We start from the raw sequence: 20,531 nt of genomic DNA on the forward strand, positions 1-20,531 counted from the left end.
TGCGGAGAGATAAACTGCAGACAGTTGGGGTGACTTAAGATAGAGCGAAATTTCGCCTTTAGAGCAAAGCAAATCAAGCTTTCAAATTACAAGAAAGCACAAATTCACCAAATATGATCGCGAAAGAACACAATCATACATAGACAGACAATCAAACAATGCAAAAGAAACCAATAAAAATAAAATTCAAACGAATTCGAAACCCCAAATTCAAACCCAAATAAGATCATATCAATAAGTGAAAGCAACAAATAGAATAGATCCAATTCTAAAAAACAACAATCTCTGCCCTTGATCTCCCTTGATCAACTTTTTTTTAAACGGCCATGGATGTGAGATCGCCTCGGATTTGGTGTTAACGCAGACATAAGACATAACCCTAGGTCTCCACCGCCAGAAAGGAAGAGTTTAGATCTACATACTGTGCTTAAACCTAGATCTGTAATTGTAATTTTATGAAAATCATAATCTAATTAACTTATATACATATAATCATGTATTAAATTAAGTCATGCAAATTAATATCCAATATTAATCCTTTAATTCAATACATGTAATCAAATCTAATTTTATTAAACATATATTTACATTAATTAGAAAATAAAAATATCCAATATATATTATTTAATCTTTAAATTAAAAATGTTATTTTTGAATTAGTTATACATATAACATGTAATGTTATATTATATTATAAAGTTCTTACTATAATATTAATTGTTTGCGTATAAAACAATATAAATATATATTATTCAACAATAAATATATATATATATATATATATATATATATTCTGAATTTACATTTCCAATTTAATCTAATTAAATTGAAAATTAAAATTCAAATTGAACTTATCCCTGTTATTTGTCCCATTTGGACCAGACCGAAACTGAATTGAATCCAATTGAATTTCTTTGTTCATCTGGTCCCAATAACTCGGTTCTATCCATTCTTAAGCAAAACCTTGATTCCGTAGTAGTTTCATTTCGCGAGCGATCCAGATATGTATATCCCGAGGTGGTGGTTAGCCCAAACTTTCGGTTCGTCTAATCCAGTCATCATTATGTTTTAGCTAACCTCTATGACTATCCAACTTAGATATTAATCTTGTGTTCAAAGACTGGGAACCTAATAGTAACCTCAAAGTAATCCTTTACTAAATGATATCATGTTGAAAACGAGGCATGGTACATTCATCCTCATATAATATTCAAACATTCATTGATCTCTTAGTGAAGTAAGAAGTTCGAATAAGCAATATCCATTGCTTCATTCAGGTGTGGCCACACTCTTCTCGTTCCACTAATCAAGTGTTTGGTGATATTTGTTCTTCCTGAAGTGAGTAGCAATCCCCGCACTTCACTTGTGGTCCCTCAACATGATTTAGTACATACCTTGCTAACCCATACTTGGCATCAAGTTACTGGCCCCCTAGGTGGTAACAAAAGCATGTAGTGTCTCATCCAGGTCCCATATTGACTTTGGGTCTAAGGATTCATCTATGACCATTTTATGAGAACCACATGTGACATTTGATAACTAAGTGGTGTTCTCATAGCGGATCAATCCATAGTTTATTTCCATAAATTCTAATGCCCTTGGTTTGACACTCCATGTCTATGACTGGTGAAACACCATCACAACCAATGCACAAACAAGTCTTTAGTGATTTTCGTTCCCACGATAATAACAAACTAGGGATATTTAGATTAGTATCTTATTGCCACATGGCTTAACTTGACCAGGTCCTCAACCTGTTAAACGTGTGCAGGTCACTAATCTTGAATACTTTGTTAATCATCTCGCACAAGTAAGTATGACTTATCATATTATTACCTTACAGTCAATGATACCGTTAAATATAACGTCTCGGAACTAGGGCATACCGCAACATAGTCAACTAAAGAAAGTTCTAGACTTAAATCATTCATGTGAGCTCACTCAGGAAAATATAAAAGGAATTCAGCTTGAGAATGCTCATTGATGGCACAAAATAGTTCACTTAACATAGGTAATTTGCATATTATTTTGTAGTTGCTTTAATTAAAATACAGCAAAACTTCAATCTGCTAAAGCACATGGATTTCTCTTTTCAATTGAAAACAAAATATTTAAAGAGAATATTGATTCCCTAAGTTAATTGGATTTTTAAATCGGTTGATTACATTCAAGTTACAAGGACACCATGGTTTATTGGATTTTTAAAGAGAAGGTTGATTCCCTGAGTTGATTGGATTTTTAAATACAACAAACCTTTATAATGTACAAGCACTATTGAAGTCAATTACTGATTTATGTCGTAACTCATCGAGCTACTGTGTCTAGCTCGTTGAGCTACTTATGTTTACACGTTCTGCGACTTTTGTATGTACTTCCTTCATTGACTCAAAATAGTAGCTCGCCTGCTCAAACTACCAATTCTCTTTGTTTAAGGCCTGAAACTTGAATAAATCGCTAAGATTTTCTCAAAAGTATTACTTACACTATACAATAAATCCTAATATTGAAAGCATGACCTAGTGTAGAACCTCAAAAGGTGATCTCTCCAGGCTTTGTATTTTCGTCTTTTCTAAAGCCTTTATTTCTTTTCACTTAGGGTTGGAGTGTTTTCACACAATTTCAATACTGTTGCAATAGTGGTGATGCCTTTTTAGTTCCTTAATCTCCACCACTTGCTAATATAATTAAAGACATAATCAAAAAGTTCTTTTACAAGGGTTGTACTGAGGGTTTAGGTAAGGTATGGATGGGAAAATAATAAGATGGAATGGAATTAACTATGATCATGTTTACAATTTAGAGCAAAATAGTGTGTTTGATTTGAGAATGAGTATGAGGATGAAAAATGGAATAACTTGAGTCGAATGACATCATCAGACGCTCCATAATTTATTCTAAAAGTATTACACATTGTAACAAAATCCTGGATATGTGTGGGATCTTTATTAGCTAAGCCTCCAAATTGAATTGTGGCTTGTAGCATTTGGATCATGGAGGCTTTGATTACAAAGATATTATTTCCTTCATCAGGAATCACTATGCAAGATACGATTCTCTCAAGTTAAAGTCTTCGAATACTCTATCATTTTAAGAGGTGGATAAGCTTCTAAAATATCATCCTATTTTTCAGCCATGTTGTCTTTTTGTTCCTCCTCACCGTTCTTTGGTTGCTCATCTACTTTAGGCCTCTATTCTATTACTGGTTGAAAATGATCAGCCATCCTTTCTCTTTGTCTAATTCTTCTAGTTGCGTTCCTGCATTTGTACATTTGTTTGATCTCTAAATTAATAATAAGGAATGGTGGTTCAATCTATCGCATAAACTGAGAATAGGTAAACCGAACAAGTAGATAAAACAACTAAAAAATGAAAAAACATGTTAGAACCGACTATTTTATAAAAAAAACAATGATCTTTTTCTATTATACTCGATAATGATGCCAAAAACTTGTTGTCCTCAAAAGAGGTGACTCTAGCAAGAACACTAGGTACAAGTAATAAAGTGTTAAGTAGATTATCGCCTTCATAGGATAGAATAGGTAAACTCATAGTTAAATGAACTAGAACAATCGAATTCTTGGTAAAGAAACTTCTTTTAAATGTAATAAACTAAGATCTACATAATAGTAAACTAAGCTTATGATAAAGTAAAGTCTTACTTAATCGACATATAAATTTGTTATCTTCAACGCAAATAACTAAAGGACATGCTTAAAGCGAAACCAGAATAAGAAGCAAGTGAGAATATTATTATTTATGCATGTGAATGAAGCTAAGAACACATATCTAGGGTCTTTTACACTTTTATCCATTGAGTCAGGTGTCCCATGTTCCTAAGTTTCTTTAAGACTTATTAAGTTTCCTTAGCTCAATTGATTCCTAATCATTAAACTCAAGAAAGCATTTAACACAAGGCAAAAACCCTCTAGCATGTAGTTATTCATGCCTCCAATCCTAACTATATATATATGTGTGTGTGTGTGTGTGTGTGTGTGTATTTAATGGTTTTACATATGCTAACATGAATCTCCTCACAGTTATTCAATTGGATATGAGATGATCAAGCTCATAAATACATAAACTATTCCATTAAATAATGAACAACACATTCAACATTCACAAAATGGGAGGAAACACACTTACTGCTTCCAGCTCAAGGCTAGCTTCAGCTTGTAGAATGACTACTCACACATCTTGGTAAATAACTTCTCACCAAATACCATGGAAGTCGAAGCAAGCATTTAAGAAAAAATTAGAATTGATGGTTGTTGGGAAAATGAATCTCTAGCCAAAAAGATGAAGCATTGATGAAAATTTTGGATACCTAAAACTACTAGAAAGAGAGTTTACATATTCCCTTAAATCCAAAAGATAAAATTCTAGTACTGAAATGGGTAAAAATATCTCTGCACCCATATCGTTCTTCAATGCTAGAAATGATTAAGAAAAGTTAATCACTACAATCCCAAAAAGATTAATTATACTAAAATAAGCAATGGGAGTCTTCAAGGTAACAGAGTCTTTGCGGTCAATCCTTTCTCTTCTCGCTTAGTCTAGTGGGCTTCCTTTCTCCTCTTTAGGCATTTGTATTTCATTTTTTTGCTTCCTCTCCCTTTTTAACTCGTAAATCATTCCTTCGTAAGGGAGAGCAACCTGAATAAGAACAAGCAGTAGTTTGAGGATTTTTACCTGCTTTTTACTCTTAAAATGAACTAGAATGACAATCAAAGATAGGTATAATTTATGCCTATCAAGGTTAATTTGATGTAAATCATTAAAGCATGACAATTAGTTTGGGGTAAAGCCAAATCGGGGAAAACAACATTAGTGAAAATAGAATTATTAATGGAGGAAAATATGAGTGAGTTCGAATGACCGAGATGAGGGCCTTAGCGATTGGGGCGAAGGATGGAATTGGATGGTGCAAGGGTATTCATGGGTGTTATGGTGATAGACGGGTCAAAGTTATTGAATAGAGGTGGTGGGAGAAAGTCATTATGTATTAGGCTAAGATTTATTGTTTATGAGCTACGCGAGTCATTGGTTGGCGAATTCCGCAAGTGCACGGTTCCGCTTGTAGTAATAATAAGATATCGTTCCCACAGAGAACGTTGATTAACTACTATAACAGATTTAATTTATAAATTCGTTTTCTCTTGGTTTACAGAGAATAAATTTGATTCGTAAAATAGTTCTGATTAGAAAGAATGATAATAATACTTAAATTATATTTACTAAGTTTCTATTTCGTGCATAGCTCGGAATACATACAGATCTTTATAAGTTTAAACCTGAAAACACTTTCCAAACTTACTACAGTTGTATCAGGTAGAAATATTTAATCCAATCTCTTGATCAAGGATTAAATAACTTGGATGTTTTTAGATAGATAATTCTAATTCCTTAACCTATCGTAGTGAATTAGAATTAAGAATTAAAAATGAAACAAGTGGATTATGTGATACAATTATCCTTTTATGAACTGAATATCTTCTAACTTCATAAAATGACAACTATTCCTATGTCTTGCTTAAATGGATTTCCCTAGAATATTCATAAAAGCAGTAATAGAATCTGATGATGAACATAGAATAAGTTGCATTTTGATTGAATTGTAATTTTGATAAACAAGTGTTTGACAGAGTTAATGATTTGTCAAAAGTAAAGAATACATATAATAAAGACTGTAACATATGAGAGTATAGGGGTTGTGAATCCTTTTACTGTCTCTGTAAGGTTTGTAAGGCCTCTGGACGTCTTCTTTTTTTGTATCTCGAGGAAGTGTATCTCTCGATCTTGCTTCTTTCAATATTGGAAATAGAAGCTTAGAAACTGTAGAATCTTCCTTGCTATAGTGTACTTTCTGTAACTATGTCTGTATTATTCTTCTTTCTTTCTCTCTCTGTGTATATTTTTGTGAGAGGAGTATCCTTTTTATAGTGGATGAAGAATCATGTCTCTTCAAGATGATAACTCTTCAAGTGTTGTCATGGAGAGTCATAGCCCATGTTGAAGAAGGATGATGATTCAGGATGAAAGAGATGCATTTAAACTGAAGAATCATGCCTTTTTACAATGAAGACATCGGTCACGAACGAGATAGGAGTGTCAGATTCGTGACTTTGCTTTGCCATGCAAAGTTGATGAAAATGTCTGTCACGATCACGACAGATGGTTTTCTGTCTTTGGTTGATTTTGGGCATGATCACGAACGGGACTAGGGCGTCATGATCATGACAGATATTTTTGCCCTAATTTGGCTTTTTTCTTCTGTCTTTGATCTGTTCCTTGCTGATATTTCTTCGTATTGAGCTTTTAATTGTTTCAAACCTATCTCTGGAGAAATCATGAACAAACAAGTGAAATCTTTCCAAAACCTATCCTAAACTAAGCTAAATGCATTGATATAAATATGAATATGCATGCATAAATACGTAACTTAAGGACTTATTAGTCATTATATGAATTAGAGAGGCGCTAAAATATCGTGGGATTGAGGAGGATTGAAAATAGAATCAACAAAAAGGTGTATGTATTGAACTACTATTCAAGAAGAAAACAAGTAAGATTCGGTAAAATATGTGGGGGCAACGGTGAGGGAAAGTGATTTGATGATGAAGATAGTGACTGGAAATTATGAGGGACGGAATGAGAGAGAAAGGAAAAGGCATTATTAATGATGAGAGTGAATTCTGGAAGAGTGGGAGAAGAGTTTGGATTGTTGGAAAGGGAAGATTCCGCCTCAATATGGATGGCCGAAATAGCTGCAGACAAGGTGGCGAGTACAGAAGCAGCCATCATAGTAATGGAAGGAAAGGAAAAGAAGACCATGTTCTTCAATACCATTAAATGAATTTTGGAATTCCAGAAATCTGAAATTTCAGAAAATTCTGAAATTCCAAAAATCTTGAATTTAAAAAAATAGAAGTTTAGAAAATTTTAGAATTCCAAAAATCTGAAATTCTAGAAAATTTTGAAATTCTAGAGATCTAGAATTCCACAATTCTAGAAATCTAGAATTTTAGAAAGTTCTGGAATTCCAGAATTTGAAATTTTAGAAATCTGAATTTCAAAAAATTCTAAAATTCCAAAAATTATGGAATTCCATTAATCTGAAATTCTAGAAAATTATGAAATGCTATAAATTTTAGAATTTCAAAACATTCTGGAATTCAAGAAATTTGAAATTTCAGAAATTTTGAATTTCAGAAAATTTTGCAATTCCGAAATTTCAGAAATTTCTAGAATCCTAAAAAATTCTGACATTCCAGAAATCTGGAATTCCAAAAAATTCTATAAAAATCTGAAATTTTAGAAAAAATTGGAATTCTATAAAATTCTGAGATTCTAGAAATCTGGAGTTCTTGAAAATTCTGGAATTCCAGAAATCTAAAATTTCAAAAATTCTAGAATTCCAAAAAATTCTGAAATTCTAGAATATAAAGTAGAAAGTATGAGGAGGAGAAGTGGAGAGAGTAAAAAAGTTAAGAAGTTACAAAATGAATTCTCGAAATTACCCTTCGATTTTAACGGTGTTAAGAGTTTTGCCGTATTTTTGCTAACGGTAGAAACCACATGAGTTTTTTTTTTTAAATAACCCTAGATTCTGTTAAGTTTTGATCTAACGATGACTAGCGAAATTCATTTAATCAGACACTGACCATGTGAAATCCACGGTCATTTACAACCACTGTCATATGGGATTTGGAAAAGTTTGTTTAAATTGACAACTTCTTCTAATTCTTCAAGTTCAATTATATTACGGCATGCACATTTATGAAATAAAGGATACTCGCAAAATTGATGTAAAATGAAAACGAGAAATGAGAAAACAAGACAAATAAAAAATAGAGAATTAAGGAACAAAAATTAATCAAAAACAATAGAACAGGATTCATTAATGATTGATTGATTTGGCTTTTATTATTATTATTTTACTGCATTTTGATTATATTATCATATATTGATCTGTATTTTAATATTTATATATTAATTATTACATTTTAACGATGATTTTGATGTTCTTTTAAAAAAAAACTATAACTTTGAAGTTTACTTATTATTATTATTAAAATATTAGAGAGAAATAAAAAAAAAATCAGCTAAATAAAAAAATATTGAGTTAAATTGTTATGTACTACCATTCATATTAAATATATAATAACTCATCCAACCATTAAAAAAAAATTCTTACATAAATTGGGTTAAAATTATATTATAACCCATCCAATTCAACATCCTAATAAATACAAATACTAACTTGATAATTGCAAGAGGAGATATAGAAAGATCTATGCAAGGCCATAATTATGTTGAAATAAAAATCAATAACTCAATACATAAAAATTAAAATGATGAGAACTCTTAATGCTTTTTTGCTATAAAATTTTGATTATGTTCGTGGATGAATGTAGATTAAATAATGTATAGCATCCAAGAGTGGTGCTGTATATTTCACATTTTTAGAAATTAAATTTTACTAAATAAAATTTAAAAGCCTTATGGATATATAATTTATCTCATCACTCGATACACTTTTTAAAATGGATTGTCTTTCAATTAATTGTTTTACGTATACTATAACTCGAATTTAACATCTGTAAATTAAGCTCAAATTAAACACTTAACTATTGGTAAATAAAAATTTAAGAGTTGAAAATCCAAATTTGGTGAAATTTTGAAGTCAAAAATATTTTATGTCACATTGATTAAGATACATAAATAAAAATAGAGGAAAATAAAATGATTTTTTTGTTGTAGAAGGAAAATAAAATGTTAGATATTTTTTCCGAAAAGAATGTATTTAACAAGTCTCAACCGGACAATCAAAGTTAAGTACAGATTGCAAAAAAGACGGAACAACATCAAAAAAACATGGGACAAGAATATGAACGAGAGGACTTCGCTAAAAAGTAAGCCACCTCGTTCGCTTGTCACCTTGCAAAACAAACATAATAATTGCTGTTAAGAAGAAGAGAACGACGACATGACACCAACGAACCAAACTCCGATACATCATCAGTTCTGAAATTAATAGCATCGACCACAGATTTCGCATCCGACTCAAAAACCACCTAGTTATATCCCTCCTCCACCCATTTCAGTGCTGAAAAAAGTGTCAAAGCCTCACACTCTTTGTCACGTCCGTGGGTGTGACACTCTTCCACCGCCGGTAATCCAACAACAATTGCGGTTCTTGCTGCAACAAACCTTCCATCCTCATCTCTTAAAACAGGTATCCTCAAAACAGACCGCATCCACATTACATTTTAGACCCGAAGACGGCTTCCGCCACTGAACTTCAAAAAGACCTACTGCTACTCCCAAATTACCACCCCTTCCACTATCGCCTTTCTCCAATCCCTCAAAACCTCAGATAAAATGTTAGATATTTTTTAAATCAAATAAAATAAATAAAAATGGAAAATTGCGAGGGAGAAATTTACTTGAACACCCCATCCCCATCCCCATCCATCACATGGCGGCATGTGATGTGATGAACAACAATACATCTCTCCTTTTTTTATTTTATTACTAGTAACTAAAGGGTATGGGTTGTTTATGGTCCCCCGATTCTTCTGTTCTTTCTTTCTTCTACAACATTACTCCATTTTCATATTTATTTGTTCATTATTCTTTGTCATTCCATCTTCTTTTCCTAATTAAAATATTATCATTTTCTTTAATTAATCCTATTCAATATTTCAATCTTCACTGTCATTTGCTAGATTGCTCTTTCTCTTTTATATATATTGTGTTTATATATATTAAAACAAAAATCTCATCCAAAATTTAGTTTAAATTCATCCATTCGGTTTAAAAAGAAAAATATTTGAACTATAAGTAAAACTCAATATAATTATAGTGCAACATCATTAATATATGTGAGAATTGATATAGACCTTTTATGAGGTTGGTCCGATGAGAACCATGAAAAATGATAAGTTTATCTAAAAGTAAACCGGAAATGTGCATTAACACTCGGACGATAAAGTTAGATTATATATATATAAGAGTGAATAAAAAAAAAATGAAGTGCCTAAAGTTGATGTGTTACACTTAATGTCTTTGAGTGCCTTGTATAGGAGGTTTGACAATTATTGCTCATTAGGTCTCAAATTCCAATTCCACTTGCTAATAACAACAATGTCTTCCAATGGTGCATCTCGGCAATACCTTCTCTGATTAGTGATTAGTGGAGTGAATGGTGAATCTAGCTATATATATATATACTTCCGCTTTCCATCTTCATTGAGTTGTATATATTTATATTTAGTATCAAAGTGTCCTCCGTAACACAATCTCTGTCAGATATGGTTCGACCTCATGTGAGGATGGACTAAAGGGGAAACAACTAGATCGCTCCGCATAACACACTACAAGAAAAATCAATATCACTGAGGACAATTCGTCGGTGATATCCGCCTCCTAGATAAACAGCCGCAACAAATTTTTATCGACACAATTTTCTCGCAGTGCTTTGTGTCTAAAACTCCACTACCTTTTGTTGATGTCTTCCATCAAGTCATTCCAACAACATCACAGATCCAGAGCCGTCTTAAACATTTTTGTGGCTCTGTGCTAAATGAAAAAAATTGAGTCATATTCATTAAAAAAAAATAATACCTACATATAATGTTTCTACAAAATAAAACACCAAAATACTTTTAACTTGATCTTTAACATAATAAATACAATAAAAAAAAATTAAATAGATATTGTATAATAATAATAAAAAAAATTGGACCCCTGAAGACTCTTAGAGCGTTAATTGTCTGGATAAGTTAACATTCACTTAATTTTTCAAGTAATAATTAACAACAATTATTTATTTAGATTTGTATAATAAAAAAAATTGGACCCTCTTAAATTTGGGATCCTGTGCAGGTAGGGCTGTAATCGAGCCGAGCCGAGCCGAGCTTTGGCCTGTTCAAGCTCGGCTCGCTATAAAATTAACGAACTCGAGCCCGAGCCGAGCTTGCTATAAAATTAACGAGCCGAGTCCGAGCCGAGCTTTGGCTTGCTCAACGAGCTTGAACCGAGCTTTGAGCTTGTTTCGAGCCCAAAATCCTCTTTTGGACTTGGTTCATTAAGAAAATTATTTAACCATGAATTGTTTGTGAGTAAATTGTTAATTATATTTGTGAAGTTTGCTCGCAAATAACTCTTTAATTGTGTACATAAACAAGCTCACAAGCAAAGTTCGTGAATAAATAAACAAGATATTTACAAATAGTTCATCTATTACTCATTTATTATGTTTGTGAACGAACTCATCTAATAGCGAATGAAATAATATTAAGTTTAGATATTTGTGAACTAACACAAAACTATATAGTTTTATACTAAACAAAAATTTGTTCATAAATGTTCTAATCGAGCCTGCTCGCGAGCATTCGAGCCGAGCTTTGACCTGTTCAAGCTTGGCTCATTTACGAACCGAGCCAGTAAATCATGTTCACGAGCGGCTCGTTTACAAATCGAGCCGAGTCGAGCCGAGCTTTTATCAAGCCGATCACCGAGCCGCTCATGAGCGGCTCTGTTCATTTACAGCCCTATGTGTGCAGGAGAGCTCCTTGTACACTCTTCTCCTACTCATCTAGGCTATCTTTAGAAAATAATTTTTTAAATAATTTTGCAAAAAATAATGCGTGGAAAATTGTAAATTATTTTCAAAATCAATTTTTTTTTTTGTTTTGTCAATCTATTTGGATCGAATGGAACTCATATATATATTAGAAACAATATAAACACTAAGAATTACAAAAGATATTGCTCCAGCACTAGGATGCACCGACACAAGTACTCGTACGGGTGCAGCAAACGATATTTTTAAAAAATATGAGAGACGGATACGACAGGAAAACACCAAATATATATTAAATACTTCAAACTATTTAAACTATCAAAAAAATGGATGATTGGTATATTCTTTTCCTTTGATATTGATTTCTGTTTTTTTTTTTTTAATTATTTTATTTCAGTATATATCAATCCATCTTTTTTATAAAATTATTAAAAAAACCTTATAGTTTGCTTAATTAACTCAGAAGCTATGTCCCTGAAGTGTCCTCATATTAAAAAAAAAAAACACTTATTTGAAAGTGCTGGATTCATTAATCTCCTAAAAGTGTCGGATGCTTTCTAGCTCTAGCACAAATGAATGTCCAAACTTTACAATTTACTAAGATTGCCAATTTATTTGACTACTTTTCTTAAGATTATTTGGGACTTTTTCTCTGTTCAACTTAGTCCATAAACCTAATATGAAATTTTCTATAATCGATCGCTCCCTTAAAAATGTCAATGAAGATACCAATAACAAGAATTTATTTTGCTAAATGATGATAATAGTTGTAAGGTTCTATAGTAAACTAGACATATCAGCCCTAAGTTGCAAGTTCAATTGAAGTGTAAAACAAGTAATGCACCTGAATCTCCCGAAGATGATTTGGAATCCCCTTGAGGAAAGATGAAGGTTGAGCCATCTATGGCTAATAAAGCACCATAAAATCATTCCTTTAGATGTGCCCTCTCTGAAGCCTTCCAATCCCCTGCATCGTTTTGGTCACTACAGTTCCTACAGAAAAAGAACAATTTAAACTTGAGATTATGGGAAATTGATCTTATCATTTCCGGGACAATTGTGGAAATCTGACTAGGATAGCTGAAAGAGTTGGATCAACCGAACTTGAGACTCATCCTAAGTAGAATCACATAAATATAATACTCAATAAAAAATTATTAATAAAAAATTAAATAGGAGGGGACTGGGAGTGGAGAGAGGCTCCTCAACAGAGAGGATGAGATGGCTTGTTGGAGTTGGTTTTTAACTCTCTCTCCTCCAATTTTAACTTATGAGTTGGTTTTTAACTCTCTCTCCTCCAATTTTAACTTATGAATCCAATTAAGAGGCCGTTGGAGATACTCTTAATCTAATAAATGTGCCTTCTATGTCTTTAAGAAACTTGGTTATGTAATTTTAGGTAATCACCGTCCCTAGGAAAAAGAAAAGATCTCCCTTAAAAATCAATGACATTACTGCACATGTTCCAAGTTTAACATGACATCAAAATAAGTATACAATAATCATGAATCAAAATAGTGTGATAATCATCTCAATTCTATATATCATATATATCACTCAGAATATTTTTATGACTAGAACCTGTCAGAATTACTAGAACCTGTTAATTCACCCATTCTTCTTTCTAAACTACAGTTCTTCTAAAATAACATCCCACATTTCTTGCCAAAGATCAAAACAGAGCCAAAGACTAAAACAGATCAAACAATTCTAATCTATGAAGCACGGAAACTCTTCATGACATATGTGGTTTCCTATTTCCGTCAGATGTGGGAAACGTAAACTCTCATAAACTGATACGAAACGTTTCCGGATACATTTCTGTAATTACCCAAAATATGAAACACGTCTCCCAATTTTTAAACGGTTTTACCTACCTATTTCGATTAAAATTCTGGAAATTCAAACTTTCTATTTTGTAATTCCTATTTGGGAAAATTGAAACTTCCTATTTGAGAGATAATTCCTTCCTTGTATCCTTCAATTTAAAGAACTTACCCATATTTCTTTCTCCTATAACCTTTGTCTCTTGAATCTTGATTGAGCTTGGACTTTCTTCCTCAGTTTTTCAATCTTGTTTTTTTAATGTATTATTATATTTTTAATATTTATAAATATGCCCCCTATATTTTTAATATTTACACGTTTCCCCTACATTCCTTTTTCTATGTTTTTCAGAAATTTCGTTTCCCATTATCTGTTTCCATACAACATAAATTCTAATTAAAGGATCAAAATTACATGCTCTATTCCAAAGGCAGCATAAAAATGGGTAACTGAAACTGACCCATACAACTTGCTCATTCTTGGCCTCGTTTGTAGCTGAAATGCTCGGTTCCAAGACCTTGTAAAGCATGGGAAGAGAAGAGCACCATCTCCAGATGTCTCAAGAATAGGGCAAGTTCGAAGAGTAAACCCACTAGCCAATCCTCTCTTTTCAATACAATCCTTCAAATTGCTAACCATTGTCTCTGTAGGATTTTCAGCTAATCCTTGAAACTTTTTGAATCTAGTAACATGAATTGTTACATCCTTTCCCTCCAAATCCCATCTCGTACACAAATGCAATTCCCAATTTTTTTAATTAGTAGTTCAAGTGAAGAACTCCGCCTGTGAGGGTCACTTGGTGGCCTTTACAGCCGGTCCCAAGCCCGGACAAAGGAGGAGGGTTGCGGTAGGTTTGTGGCGGCCAGCGTAAAACTTAGCCACATCTTATGACATGAACCATAATATAAATACCGTTGGGGCGTTCCCTACTCAGCGACGCGCTGCACTTCCTAGACCCGGGTGTAGTGATAAATGTGCAAGGGTTGCTAGGTCGTCGCCCCGAAGCGGCGCGCCACCCCAGGACCCGGGGGTGGTGTCAAATATGCAAGGGTTGCGGGTAAATAAGCTAGTCCACGGTAATGGTAGGGGTAGGGGTAAGGGTAGTAGGTTACGCTTTGGGACATGGAACATAGGTTCTTTGACAGGAAGATTAGCTGAAATTGTAGATGTTATGAAGAGGAGGAGAATAAATATATTATGCCTACAAGAAACCAAGTGGGTTGGAGCCAAGGCTAGAGAGATAGCTCCTTGGGGTTATAAGCTTTGGTACTCAGGAAAGGATAAGGGTAGAAATGGAGTAGGTATTCTTATTGATAGGGAGTATATTGATGAGGTAGTAGCGGTGTCTAGGAAGAGCGATAGAATTATGAGTGTTAAGCTAGTGATAGGGGATGAGGTTGTGAATGTCATTAGTGCATATGCGCCACAAATAGGATTAGATGTGTCTATAAGACAAGCTTTTTGGGATGACTTAGAGGAAGTGGTGCAACAGGTTCCTAGGGATGAAAAAATGGTACTAGGGGGTGATCTCAATGGACACGTGGGTTCTAGGCGAAATGGGTTTGAGAGTGTTCATGGAGGGTATGGTTTTGGAGATAAGAATGAAGCAGGAAATGATATTTTGGAATTCGCATCAGCCTATGACTTGAGTATCATGAACACATGGTTTATGAAGAGAACATCCCACTTAGTGACTTATCGGAGTGGCGGTAATGCGAGCCAAATTGACTTCTTCTTAGTAAGGAGTGCTTGGAGAAAGAGTTATATTGATTGTAAGGTGATCCCTGGTGAGAGTACGACAACCCAACATAGAGTAGTGGTGCTAGATTTTCGAAGTAGGAAATGTATAAGAAAACAAACACCTCAAGTAGAGACTAAGATTAAGTGGTGGAAATTGCAAGGGGAGAATCAACAAAAATTGGTGGATGAGATGACCAAAAAAGATATTTGGACTTGCAATATGGATTCAGATATAGATTCGATATGGAATAAGATGGAGCATAGTATAAGGGAAGTAGCGAAGGAAGTTCTAGGGGAATCTAAAGGTAGCATGCCACCGGGTGAGGACACATCTTGGTGGACAGAAGAAGTACGACAAGCAGTAAAGAGTAAGAGAGAATCCTATAAACTATTGGGGAAATGTAGGAGTGACGAGAACTACGAAAAATACAAAGAGGCTAAAAGGCAAGTAAAGAAGGTCATACGAGATGCTAGAGCAAAGGTGAATCGGGATCTGTATACAAGATTGGATACGAAAGAAGGGGAAAGAGACATATATAGAATTGCTCGGATGAGAGATAGGAAGACGCGAGATCTCGGAAAAGTTAAATGTGTGAAGGATGTGGACCAGAAAGTCCTAGTTGGAGATAAGGATATCAAGGAACGATGGAGGTCCTATTTTGATGACTTATTTAATGGAAATCGCCAACAAGATGTTGGAGATATAAGTATCCATCACGATATGATAAATCATGAATGCCTGCGGAGAATTCAAAAGGGTGAAGTCAAAATGGCATTAAGTAAGATGAAGTTGAAGAAAGCAGTAGGACCTGATGGCATTCCTATTGAGATTTGGAGATGTTTGGGAGAAAGAGGAATCGAATGGTTGACGACGTTCTTCAACAAAATTTGGAGAAACAATAAGATGCCATCAGAATGGAGGAAAAGTACCTTAATCCCTTTGTATAAGAACAAAGGCGATGTCCAAGATTGTGCCAACTATCGGGGAATCAAATTAATGAGTCACACTATGAAACTTTGGGAGCGAGTGATTGAACAAAGGATAAGGAGGACGGTGAAGATCTCGGAAAACCAGTTTGGCTTTATGCCGGGAAGATCAACTATGGAAGCCATCCATCTAATGAGACAATTAATGGAGCACTATCGAAATAAGAAGAAAGACTTGCATATGGTTTTCATTTGACTTGGAGAAAGCATATGATAAGGTACCAAGGGAAGTACTTTGGTGGGCCTTGATAAGGAAAGGCATTTCGCGGAAATATATTGACATCATAAAGGACATGTATGAGGGAGTATGCACGAGTGTACGTACTAGTGTTGGGAAGACTGAAGAGTTTCCTATTACGATTGGAGTGCATCAAGGTTCCGCACTAAGCCCATTTCTGTTTGCCATCGTTATGGATGAACTAACAAGTTCACTTCAAGATGGTATACCATGGTGCATGCTGTTTGCAGATGATATTGTGTTGGTTGATGAGACGAAAGAAGGAGTGGAGATGAAGTTGGAACTATGGAGGCAAACTCTAGAATCTAGAGGCTTTAAGTTGAGTCGAAGTAAGACAGAATATTTGGAGTGTAAGTTTAGCGGCCGTAGGAGTAGGGAGGCAGGGACAATCACCCTAGATGGGAGAGTTGTTCAGGCCTCGGATTGCTTCCGGTATTTAGGATCTATTATCCAAACAGATGGAGAAGTAGATGGAGATGTTGCTCATAGGATTAAAGCTGGTTGGTCGAAGTGGAAGAGTGCTACGGGTTTCCTTTGTGATCCCGGCATGCCTAATAGATTGAAGGGAAAATTCTACCGGACTGCAATTAGACCAGCATTGTTATATGGTACGGAGTGTTGGGCAGTGAAACACTGCCACATCCATAAGATGTCGGTGGCGGAGATGCGTATGTTGAGATGGATGTGTGGTCACACGAGAAAGGACCGGGTGCGTAATGAAATAATTATGACAAAAGTAGGGGTCACATCTATTGAGAATAAAATGAGAGAAAACCGACTAAGGTGGTTTGGCCATGTGAGACGTAGAGCGCTTGATGCGCCGGTTAGGAGAACCGAAGAGTGGCAAAGGGATGTAGTGGTGAGGGGTAGGGGAAGACCTAAGCAAACTTGGAGGAGGGTGATCGAGAGTGATATGAGTTTATTGGGAATTGAGGAAAATATGGTAGTGGATAGGACGGAGTGGAGGGAGCGAATCTGTGTCGCTGACACGACTTGATTTTCACGGTTTTATATGATGGTTCATGTTAGCCGACCCTGAATCATTTCGGGACTAAGGCTTTGTTGTTGTTGTTGTAGTAGTTCAAGTGAAGCCTATTGAATCCACCACGTTCACCTTCATTCTAAAACAACCAAAAAGAGAAACAAAAACCTTTAGAAGAAGATAGGAGCAAAATCTTGCTACCAAATAATAAACTAGTTTAATACATTAGGGATCCCTCAAACTTGGCCATAAAAAACCAATTGTCGCTGAACTTTGAACATGTCTCATTATCCTTAACTTGCTTAGAGTGGGCTATTGACTGTTTTCATTACATGGACAAACTTTTCAATTTTTCATGTACCAGAGGCCTATTCATTTTCCAATACACTTATATTTCTCCATTTATCCTAACCAAATAATAAAGAATCATCATTAACCATTGAGTCACGAGAAAGTTTTTAAGCTGCAATTAGAAAAATTAAATCAATATAAAATACCTAAACAAGCAAATTGATACTCAATTCATATTAGGAAAAACAGATATTCATCCTCATAAGAATGCACCAGAGACCAACCTTAAGATTCACATTTGATCTCCAATATAAGACACCACTAAATTCAGGATCTTTAAGTATTATTCGCCATTTGCCAGCCCCATGTTTAATAACTCCAGCTTTCAGAGCTTCTTCCTACACTGTCGATTTCTGCTTAGGCGCATGCATGACTAGTACCACAAAAGAAACCCTCCAAAACGAATTAACAAAATTGGTAATTTATGTAGTAGATTTGAGACCATGTGTATGAATATAATTTGAGATACATCTCAATAATGAATTAGATTCATACATGTCCTCTGCCCATATTGTGAATTGTTGGCCAAAAACATAAGTCCATTAAGTCCATTCTTCGTGTTAAGCTTGTCCATAAAGTAGTTAAAATGGAGCTTATATAAAGTAGTCAAAAGAATATCAGGTTCCACTTGATATTAGCTTTCCTTCTAAAATTATGAAACGTGATTCCATATACCATGTCTGCTAGTGGTTTACACACTTCAATCATCAACCAATAATGTGGGTTCTTAAAATGGGAATTTAAACAATCAGAACATGAAGCGCAAGAAACAAGCTAATCAAATTATAATTTCAATCACCAGAATTTCTTTTCAAACTAATCAAAACTCATTAATACTAACCCGCTTCCAGTTTTCTTTTGGAATCTTAATTGGGTTAAAATTGGAACTAGCATAGATTAGTTGTTATGTATGTGAAAATAGATATTAGAGGTGGAGGTGTTTCTCGCAAAAAGTCTAATTACCTCTTCAGAAAGGACACCAAGGGACTAGAATAGAATAGACTGCCTAATTTTAAGAGATTGATCCTAAATTTGGAGAGCGCATTTTCTCAAGGAAAATGAAGCATCAATGGGGGATATGTTAATAATTCAGAATAGGGATTATTCTTCACAACAAAAGAAAATACTATTATTTATTAAATTTAACAAAACAGCAAAAACTATGAAATGACTTTTCTTATTAGTGGATAACAAATGAATATAGTGGGAGGGGACCCAGAAGTTTGCTGTAAAATATCATTCACATATCAGCTGACTGACTTCGAAGTGAAATATAAAAAGGGCGGCCCCGCGTCCCGCTGAACGAGGTCCGGAGAGGGGGCAAGCCTTCGCCTGCCAATTTATTTGGCAAGAGGCCGCTCCACAACGTTTACAGTTTTCAAGTGAAATATAAAATCCTATATATCCAACACAACAATTTACATACCAAGAAAGAAATCAAAGCTTCATTCATACAAAAGATAGCTTTGATAAATTGGGATATCAACCTAGTAAAAGGTACAATCACCAAGGGTTATCAACCTAGTAATTGTCTTAAAATTTGTAAGTATAACATAATCATAAATCAGAGAAGATGAAGCAGGGAAATAAACAGAGGGAGAAGGCGAGTTCGAAGAAACCCTAATTAGAAAAATAAAAACATAATAATGATTCTACATTCCGAAGGAGTAGAAGAGGTTCGCTGTTAAAGTTCTCACCTGAAGCAGAGAAGCATCGATAAGCTTGAAATCGTGAAACTGGTGTGTAGTGAATCCTCTGGAAAAGCAAGGAGAAAAAGAGAGAAAAATAGGCGGAGGAGCTAGAGGTGGAGGTGCGACGCCGGTAGGAGGTGGTTGACGGCGGATCGTTGGACGAGGTGGACGGAGATGGTTTTGGGGAAGTGAGAGCTAGCAAGAGGGTAAAGAGGGCTTGAGATATTTTGGGTGTAATTTTCCTTTTACTTTTATACGGTGATAATCTTTTATCTCCCACCAGAATGAAAATAGTTTTCAAGAATGGCAAAAACGCATGACTAATTCCCTCAATGTCTGTTTTAAGAATAAGCCTCCAATCGATTATTTTTCCACATTGATTCCTTGATTATTGGTTCTACTATAGATTCGGTCCTTATTTAACTTTTCTATCGAGTTTAGACGGCACGTATCGTTAGGAGATTCAGCTTATTGACGTGGACAAATAAAAAATAAGAGTAGAGAGTAAAGAGTAAGAAAAAATTACAGAAATTAATTTCCAGTAAGTTCTTATAAACTCAATCTTTTCCTCTTCCATTTTGTGATTTTCAGCATTAGAATCGTCAAATCGATATTCTTTCCTCCCAAACTCGACGGAAAAGTTAAATAAAGGTCAAATCCATAACAAAATCAATGATCAACGGCTCAATATGGAAAAATAATTGATTAGGAGCTTGATCCTTAAAACAGATAAAGTTCAAAGACTTAATTATATATTTTGACTTTAACAATTTTGGCCACTGATAGATATCCATCGGTGACGAAACATATGTGTCGGTGCAGCAACCAACATATATCATCATCGATCAATTGAGCTGGTGACAATGGGCAATAAATGATTTGACATGTGTCATCGACGAATTTCGGAAAAAAGAATTTGTCGTTAAAATTCGTGGATGATGCTATTTTTACTTGTCATGAAAGAGCTTCATTTCGAGGGGGAAAAACTCGATCGCTTTAAAGAAAGGAGTTCCATCCACAAGAGAATATGAAAGAGGATTATAATAACGAACAAAACTCTTGCTAAGGACAAGTGTATATGAAAGAGGATTATAATAACAAACAAAACTCTTACTAAGGACAAGTGTA

General features: G+C 34.5%; 1 long non-coding RNA gene across 1 annotated transcript; it reads right to left on the minus strand.

The window, feature by feature from the left end:
• Nucleotides 1–9,967: 9,967 nt before the first annotated feature.
• LOC136201942 (uncharacterized) lies at nt 9,968–19,696 on the minus strand. Its single transcript, XR_010674216.1, has 3 exons — nt 19,410–19,696; nt 12,432–12,580; nt 9,968–10,576 (listed from the first exon to the last, which is right to left on the minus strand). It is a non-coding gene; the product is annotated as an uncharacterized lncRNA (long non-coding RNA).
• Nucleotides 19,697–20,531: the final 835 nt, after the last annotated feature.

Source organism: Euphorbia lathyris, chromosome 8 (genome assembly GCF_963576675.1).
Source record: "Euphorbia lathyris chromosome 8, ddEupLath1.1, whole genome shotgun sequence".
Taxonomy (NCBI): domain Eukaryota; kingdom Viridiplantae; phylum Streptophyta; class Magnoliopsida; order Malpighiales; family Euphorbiaceae; genus Euphorbia; species Euphorbia lathyris.